Raw genomic sequence first — 9,928 nt, 5'->3', positions numbered from 1 at the left:
TATATGCTATAAATTTTGAAGACTTTGATATAATTTTATAAATAATGCTAATTAATGTGTATACACATATTTGAATAGATAAAATTAATTTATGGATTGTACAATTTATATTACAAGCTAGTCATTTATGTACATTGTAGTATAGAGTACATGTACACATGATAAGATATGCTACGTGAATGCTTATGTGGTTAGATTTTTTGAATGACACATAAGATAATACTAAATAATTAAATTATATTAAATATTCAAAGTATTCAAATATTTACTTGAAAATTGATAAAAGTTATATGATTATCTGCTTTATTTAGTATTTTTATTTAAACTCATTTAAGATATTCAAATTCATTTAAATTGATAAAATCATGTATAAATTAATATTTATAGTAATAAGAAATTGCAATTCATAAGGTGTATCAGACGTACCTTATCCAAAACTATAGGTATGGTGGATTCAAACTTAGCAAAACTACTAGTAATTCATGAGGCCCTCTTAATCGTGGTGAATGTGAATCTTAATGCTTTGCTAGAGTTATTGATTGAAAGGGATTCAAAAGTAATTATCGTGTGGTTAAACATCATCTTGGCTTTAAATGCAAATTTTGTCGATGTTATTCCTCAAAGCCAAAGCTACTGCTGCTATGAATGGATGACCAAAACAAGAGTTTATGAGAAGCTCGATAAAGGCCAACGGCCACAGATAGGTGGCCGAGCTAAGATCGAAGGACCATAAACGCTTGATGCCAACTAAATAATCCAAAGGCTTTGTTTGGTTGAACATCCATTGGAAGGGTGATCGTTGAGTTTTATTAATTCGAAGTACAACTTGGAACTGGCTGCTTTTTGCTTGGAAATGGCTTTTTGTTCTTGAATGCTATTTTTCCAGTAAGGTTAAGGGTAAAGTGCCTTGAAGTCCCACCAATCCAGCTTATCTCATTCTTTTTCATGCTTTTGTTTTTGTGTAATTATTTTCAATGTAAAAAAAAAAAAAAATGAACTTAACTTGTATGCTTGGTAATGGGTTAGGGATGTGAATGATATTTGAGATGTAAATGTTTGGTTGAAATGAATGGAATATGAGTTTTTTTCCTTAAATATTCAATATGTTATGAGTGTAGACATCCCATTTTAGCTGGGATTTTTTGTCAATTAAGATCAATCCAAACTTAATTGTAGTGATTTTTATTCATTTTATTTCAGATTTTTATTTCATTTTTTTATTTTTATTTTTATGGTCTATCTATTGTATTCTTTTTTCTTTTCTCCATTATCTGATTAATTGATTAAAAAAAAAATTGAAAGATCGAGATTAGACTTGGTGATTATGATGATTGTTATCTAGATGCTAATTAGAATTGAATTGAAACTCTATTAGCATGGTTTTATAAATTATTATGATTCATAGCAATGGTTGAAAAAAAAAACAAAGGAATCAAAGTAGGAAACACATTAGGAAAACAAAAAAGAAAGATCAGCAAATCCTGAGAAATCTCGGTAAATCCTTTTATCGAATTTCCATACCCTTTACCTATTGTCACCAACCTAGCCAACATAGACACTCCCAAACCCAACAGCCACTAGTCAAGATCACCACCAATTAAGCTAGGCTCCACCAAAACCAATAATCCACTATATACCTAGCGAAAAACGCAGAAAGAAAGCAACCATTGGCACCTAAAAATCGAGCAAACCTAGGCAAGCAACAATATTGCCAGACCTATACAAATCCATGCCTCTGATACAACCTAATTCGACCACCACTTGAAATACCGTGGCCATCAACCATCTCTCCTTGCATTCAATTTTTCATCCCCACTTCTCCATAGTTTAACCATGTCCAGCCAACAAGCGCAACATCTCCACCAGCATCGCACGTCACCACCAGTCCAGTATTACCATTACCCCTGACTCCCACATCAATACCAATCCATATTCACCGACATCCAGTATAGCCACCCACTGTTAAAGTTCAACCACCTGAGCCATCTTCATTTTCGATTGCCACTGGACACCCAAACTCAGATTCATACAAGTAATCTAAAAAAGGGAAACAGAGCAGAGACTTTCTCCTTAATATTCCTAATTGAGATCGATCTAGCTTGTTTTGGGGCTTCAAAATTGGTGAGGCGCCAACTAAGGAAAACGTGAACAACATACCCGGAGGTAGTGGCCTTAGACCAGTAGAGAGGAAAAGAGACCGTGATTTTGATTCGAATCTACACCAATTTTGGGTTTTTTTGGAAATTCCAACTAGAATACGTGAAATAGAATGCCAAGGCTAGTTTGGCGGAAAGTTTCAAAGCAAACCGATATTTGGATGATGGTCGAGGAGTGACGATCAACAGATGTCAGCAACGGCAACTAGCGATGGCACCAGAATCTGGAACCCTTTGGGACTTTTACAGCTACGTACTTCTAAAAACAAAAGTGTTTTTAGAAAAAAGGGTAGAAACTGGAAATCGAATAGTGACAACAGATCTTTGTGCTTTTATATTTGCATGAAACGTTGTTTTGTTTGCTAAAAATTTAGTTGACCCGCGTGTTTTTTTACCCGACCCCTGTTCCATTGCCACCCGAGCCGTTAGCCCATATCTTCAAGTGGAGCTTAGGTGACAAGTCGAATAGTTTCCTGTGTGTGAAGCCAAGCTACGATCTTGAGCCGAGCCGTGATTTATTTTGGTATTTTCTTGTTATTTTACCTATTATTTATATATTACTTTTTGAGGGGATATTAGAAAATGAAAAAATAAAAAGATAAAAACAAAAAAATTACTTTATGGAAAAGTTAAAATTATGAATTTTTCTTAAAAAATAAAAATTAAAAATTTTTTTTTGAGGAAATGTTGAAAGTATCAATTTTTCTTAAAAATAAAATTTTCAAAAGTATTTTAGGGAAAGTTGAAAGTATCAATTTCTCTTGAAAATAAAATTTCCAAATGCTTTAAGAAAAAGTTGAAAGTATCAATTTTTCTTAAAAATAAAATTTCCAAAAATATTTTAGGGAAAGTTGAAAGTATCAATTTCCATTGAAAATAACATTTTCAAAAAATATATATATATATATTTTTGAGAAAAAGTTAAAAGTATCAATTTTTCTTAGGAATAAAACTTCCAAAAAATTTTAGGGAAAGTTGAAAGTATCAATTTTCTTTATATAAAAGCAATGAGTGTTTTTTAAAAAAAGAGAGGAAAAGATTTATCCAAAAAGTTGAATCATTATTCCTTTTGTTTTTCCTTTTTTCTTATTTTATTTTTATTTTAAATAATTTGACGATAGAGCCTCTGTAAATGAAACAGTAGTCTTTTTGCATACTTTTGAGGTGAGAAAATTTTCTTAATTTTTTGCTAAAAGTATTAGAGTCAATTGAGAATAATTTTTAATAATTAATTACTTAGTAAAATTTTAAGGCTTATTGGATAACACAAAATTAAGTTGGTACCATCTTTCGATGGGTGTTGTGAGGGTGCTATAACCTTTCTCACACGTAATCGTACTCTCAAATTCTGTTCTGGTTAATAGACTTGAACCTATTCTTTTAGGAACCCTTAGGGTTAGGTGTTCCTTAAAAGGATAGATTCTTTAGGTGACCAATCGCACATAGATAGAAAAGATTGGTGGTGACTCCTTCAAGTCAATGTCTAACGATAGGTCCTCAGATCTATATGTTATGACAGTTTGACGACTCCACTGGGGACGTCTGAGAGTTAGGCTAGGAAATAAATTTGTGTTATCCAAAAGCCTAACAAAATTGAACCTTTTGTATAGATTTTTTTTTTATTCATTCATGTTTATTTACTTTATTAATTATGTCATTCATATGCATATACATAACATGAACTCTATACCTGAGCTCCGTCCCTCTAGGAAGGAGTAAAGTACCTATTTTTTTTGTGAGGTTTAATGCCCTTCAGTGGCTAGCGAAATACTTCCATTCAAATTAAACATTTTTCGTTTATAGCCTGTAATGGGTGAGGATTGGGGTGCCTTATTGGTCTGTGACAAACAATGATATAAGGAGCAATTTGAAAACCTTTAGACTTTAGCCTTGAACCACATATAGTGTACACTTAAGAGGTCGACTTAAGATAGAGCCCTTTCTACCCAATGACAGATATACCCTGAAACTAGGACACAAGAAAGATGTTTATCTAATCATTTTGATTGTTTAACTTTGTGCATCATTTTCATTATCGTATGTAATATTATGCATCTGTATCACTTTTATTTAAGTTGTGAAACTAACCATGTTGTTTGTATGATTTTATGTATCTGCATTATTTCATTCTATGCATCATTTTCATTATCATTTGCAACATTTCATCCATGAAGATCCACATTCTATTCATGCATCAACATATCATACATAAAGCATAGTATAGCATTTCTAATCATAATTATGGTGCTAAAGGTTCAAGGATAGCTTTACCAAGCAACCTCACTCACTAATACAATACAAGGGCTTGAGCCAGACAAATGGAGTAAGAAAATTCTCATCAATTTAAAAAATTAGAAAAGGTACAGGAAAAGTTAGAAAATGAGTTGAGAAAGATTCTCGATGCTCTCAACAAGTTAAGCAAGGGAAAAGGAATAAAAGAGAACATAAGTCAACAAAACTATCCATCACAAGAGGTGGATAGCCCACTGTACCCTTCTGGTTTTAGGCCACATCAAGCCCAATCTGCACAAGGTTCACTGCCCCAGCAATTCACATATCTTACATATCCTGGAATACCATGAGCCTCTGATCTAGGGCATTACCATAGCTATGTGAATCTTGTCTTTACCGAAAAGGTAGTAGAACTGATTCAAGTTTTTAATCTAGATAAATTGAAAAAAAAAAGAAAAAGAAAAGTCAAAGGTGATGGAATCTCAAGAAGATTCAAAGATTAGTATGCTTGAACAAATGTTACGAGCTATAGAAGGAATTGGGTTTTATGGTTCTATTGATGTTGCTGGACTCTGTTTAATCTCGGATGAAGTTATCCCTCTAAAATTCAAAGTGTCAGAGTTTGAGAAGTACGATGGTACAAAGTGTCTGAAGATTCATATTACTATGTACTGTCAAAAAATGGCTGCCCATACTAATAATGAAAAGCTTTTGATGCATATTTTTCAAGATAATCTCACTGGCTTTGCTATTAGGTCGTATGTCCAGCTAAATAATAATCATATTTGTTTTTGGAGTGATATGGCCAATGACTTCATCAGTCAATATCGACATATCATAGATTTAGCTCCTGATCGTCTTTCCTTATAAAATATAGAAAAGAATGTGACTGAATCATTCAAAGAATATACCCAGAAGTGGAAAGACTTGGCTACTCAGGTGCAACCTCTTTTGACTGAAAAAGAGACCACTGTATTATTTGTCAGTATGTTAAAATCTCTCTATTATGAAAAGATGATGGGGAATGCCACAAAAAATTTTGTCGACATGATGATCTCAAACAAAATCATTGAGAATGCCATTAAAAATGGCAAGTTGAAATAAGGAGAAACCAAGAAAGCACCCAAAAAGAAAGAGACTGAAGCTCAAGCTGTAGGCTTTGATAGACAGTTTAGAGGATACCAACCCTATCCACAAGGTTATTCCCCATACTATCCTACTGTGAACAATATCCTATCCTACCCATACCAGCCAACTCCACAACCATCTTACCCATTAATATGCCAGTCCATTTTTAGCCCTCAAACTCCCATATACAACCTTAGCATTCAACCTTCTACAAGGCCCCAAGTTGATCTTGTTATCCCAATAAGTGGTTTACTAGAGCAATGAATTACTCAAGAAAAACTTGTATTCGATCCAATCCCTATGACTTATACGAAGTTATATCGAGAGCTCTATAATAACCATTTGATTACTCCCAATCGTGTGGAGCCACTCAAGTCATCTTACCCTAAGTGGTATGATCCTACAGCCCATTGTGACTATCACTATGAAATTACTGGCCATTCCACTAAAAATTACACTACTCTAAAGCATAAAGTGCAACGATTAATCAAGGATGAAATGATAAATTTTGATCAAGAAAGAGCAACAACACCTAATGTTAGTGGCAATCCATTGCCAATCATAATGTTAATGCTCTAAGTGAAAATCGAGAACATGTTGATAAGAAAAGGCTCAGAGAGTCACAATGAATTGAAGGGTAAGATGTCAATAAAGATCTTTCATCTGATTGCATATGGGCATAATTTTAAAGAATGAAGATAAGGCTGATTAAAAGTCTCTTGTCATTTTAAGATTTCTTTTAGAGTAATGTTAGGTCTGTTTTAGGCAATAAGATTTCATTTGTTATCATTTCAATAAAAAGTAATTTAATGCATTTCATTACATTTTCTTTTTCATTCAACTAATGTCCCATGCTTTGTCACCTTCATAACTTTTGTTCCCATTCTTGGATTCCAAAAAATGAACGTTTAAACAATGATAGTAATAATTTTAAGATTTAATTTTGAAAACTCATTCACATTGATGTAAAAAGATTATTTGAGCAAAAGAAACCAGTTACTCATAGATGTGAAGTTAATATGACTCGAAGAAGCGTAGTCTCTTATAAAAATTCATAAGCTTATTTTGTTTAATAGATGATGTTCGAAGAAAGCATTCACATTTGAAATGAAAAATGATCATATTTTTTTTCAAAAAATCATTTACTGTTACCCCTTTGAGCCTGTTATGATTCTTTTTTTTAAAAAAAAAAATCCTACCTAAGGATCATCTTCCCCACTAGGGGATAATTTTTGAAAAAAAATGCCCAAAGATCACAAAAGGTCTTAAAAAAAAGAAAAAAAATAAATGCCATAACAAGTTGGGGCAAAGTAATGAGAGTCCTTTTGTGAAGAATGAGATGAAAAAAGAAAAATAGTGAAATGATGTGGAATGGGGCAAAATGCCAAGTTACATCAGATGAAAAATGATCATGTAGTTTTAAACCCTTTAAACATATATTTTGAGCCTATTGTATTCACTTCTTTCATGACCCCTTACTGTGGCCTACATTATAACCTTTAAAAGTCCATTTAGATCAAATGTGAGTGCTCAAATTAAATGATCATATGTTGGGTTAAGACATACTCATGATGGAACGACAGAATTATGCTTCGTTGCTCTAAAGATTGATGTGAAAAATATATCCATAATAGGTGAAAGAATGAAGAAAATGAAAAAAAAAAACAAATGAAGAAAAAGGAAAGAAAAAAGAAAAAAAATGAAAAAAGATGAAAGAAGATGAAAGAAGAAAAAGAAAAACTCAAATTGAAAACCTGAAAGGGTAATTTGGGTAGATAAATCTCTGATCTGAAAGTTGGATGAACAGTTCAAATATATAGAAGATCAAGGCATCTAAAAAGCTAGGGCAAAGTTTGATGAGCTCAAAATAATTTTGACAGTCAATGGAATGAGTTTTTGAAAAAGAAACTTGGATTAATATTCAAAATTGTCTGAATATACCACTTATCCCAATGACATGATTCCAACTTGTTTCATTCTCCATTTGTTTTTACCAAACTTGTCTTCACTGATTGTCTTTCTCCCAATTCACCCAATGCTCTTTTATTTTTGCATATCCAGAATGAATCAAGAAAATGTATAATTGCATTATCTCTATCATGATGTAAAATAAAGATGAATGATTGATAATGTGCATAAAAGATACTTGCATTCTTTTGAAAGAAATCCAAGATGATAAGGCAAAAATGATGAAAAGATGATAAAAACTTAAAAAAATGACACAGGGGATGACCAAATGATGAACATGGGGATGGATTCCTTAACAAAATGAATAGAGGGCAAAAATTTAGAAAGATAATATGATCTAGAAATGTATATGGTGATGGATTGGCTGATATAGCTTATGAATTATGGTCAAATGGTAAGAATAATATGAGTCAATGGATAAAATTTATGCTAAAATTACTAGTACTGAATAGCCTATGAGTCATAATTAAATGATATGGGGCAATAGACAGAACTTGTCTTGGAATTGTTAGTGTTGAGAGGCCTATGAATGATGATCAAGTGATGAAAATGATAAGGATCAATTGACAAAACTTGTTTTAGAGTGCTAAGAAGCTAGAGTTGGAAAAAAAAGATAAGAGATGGTGGAGTCTTGAGGACCATATTATTACGTTTTGATTAGAATTTTATGACATTGACATCCACATTCCATGCATTACGTTTGCATTATTGTTTGGAGATTGTTTAAAACTTCAGTTTGGATATGCATTTGCATTAGCCAATAAGTATTTGGATTATGGCTTAGAATATGGCATTATGAGAATCTAAGTTGTTGCATTAGTGAAAGTTTGAAGCTCATTTGGAAAAAGTTTTGAATATTAAATAAGAATTTTTGAATCTTTGAGGTGTGAAACCCAAAATTTATCGAATGTGAATCTTCAAACTCAAACGAGAATCTTTAAGTTTTAAATGAGAATATTTGAAGTATGAAACCCAAAATTTGTTGAATAAGAAGCTTTGAATTGGGATATGAATCCCAGATTTGTCAAACATGAACCTTTGAACCTGAACTTTTGGATGTGAATCTTCAAAATTCAAATGAGACTCTTTGAATATAGATGTGAGTCTTATAATTTACGAATGCGAATCTTAAGATCTGGCAAATTTGAATTCTTGTGAAAATAAAATTTTGAGAGTCAAATTTCAGTGAATTTTTATGAAGTTGAAAGGTTCTTATGAATCTGAACCTTCAAATTTTGAACTCAAATTGTTAATCTTTAAGTTCCCATTACAAATTTCATCAGATCTGATCTGTAACTCTTTTGGACATGATTGTCAAGGAGTAATTTATTTTTCAAAAGTTGTGGTGCCTCTGTTTAGAGGAGCAATTTATTGTTCAAAAGTTGTGGAGCTCTGCTTAGAGGAGCTTTGTTTATTTTTCTAAGTCGTTGAGCCTCTACTTAGAAAAGCTTTGTTTATTTTTTCAAAGTTGTTGAGCCTCTGATTAGAGAAGCTTTGTTTATTTTTTCAAAGTCGTTGAGCCTCTGATTAGAAGAGCTTTGTTTACTTTTCAAAAGTCGTTGAGCCTCTGTTTAGAGGAGCTTTATTTATTTTTTCAAAGTCATTGAGCCTCTGATTAGAGGAGCTTTGTTTACTTTTCCAAAGTCGTTAAGCCTCTGCTAAGAGGAGCTTTGTTTGTTTTTTCAAGTCATTGAGCCTCTGCTTAGAGGAGCTTTGTTTATTTTCTCAAAGTCGCGGAGCCTCTGATTAGAGGAGCTTTGTTTACTTTTCCAAAGTCGTTGAACCTCTGCTTAGAGGAACTTTGTTTATTTTTCCAAAGTCGTTGAGCCTCTGCTTAGAGGAGCTTTGTTTATTTTTTCAAAGTCGTTGAGCTTCTGATTAGAGGAGCTTTGTTTACTTTTCCAAAGTCGTTAAGCCTCTGCTGAAAGGAGCTTTGTTTATTTTTCCAAAGTCGTGGAGCTTCTGCTTAGAGGAGCTTTGTTTATTTTTTCAAAGCCATTGAGCCTCTGATTAAAGGAGCTTTGTTTTTTCAAAGTCGTTAAGCCTCTGTTTAGAGGAGCATTTATTTTTCAAAGTCTTTGAGCCTCTGTTTAGAAGAGCATTTATTTCTCAAAATCGTTGAGCCTCTACTTAGAGGAGCTTTGATCAAAATTTTAACAAAAAAAAAATAAACAACAAAAAAATAAAAAAGCAAAAAAAATGTCGAGTTGAGTCTTGAATGGGTGTCTACATCTTTTCACAATTCCTGTTACACAGGAACTGTGTAAAGAGGGGCAGCTGTAGACACCCCATTTTGTTTGGAGTTTTGTATCAATTGAGATCAATCCAAGCTCAATTGTAGGGATTTTTATTCATTTTATTTCAAATTTTTATTTCATTTTTTTATTTTTATTGTGGTCTATCTATTGTATTCTTTTTGCTTTTCTTCATTATCTGATTAATTA

Source organism: Durio zibethinus, chromosome 15, assembly GCF_047325235.1.
Source record: "Durio zibethinus cultivar Kanyao isolate XHJ-2024 chromosome 15, ASM4732523v1, whole genome shotgun sequence".
Classification (NCBI taxonomy): domain Eukaryota; kingdom Viridiplantae; phylum Streptophyta; class Magnoliopsida; order Malvales; family Malvaceae; genus Durio; species Durio zibethinus.
This window is presented reverse-complemented; position numbering follows the sequence as displayed.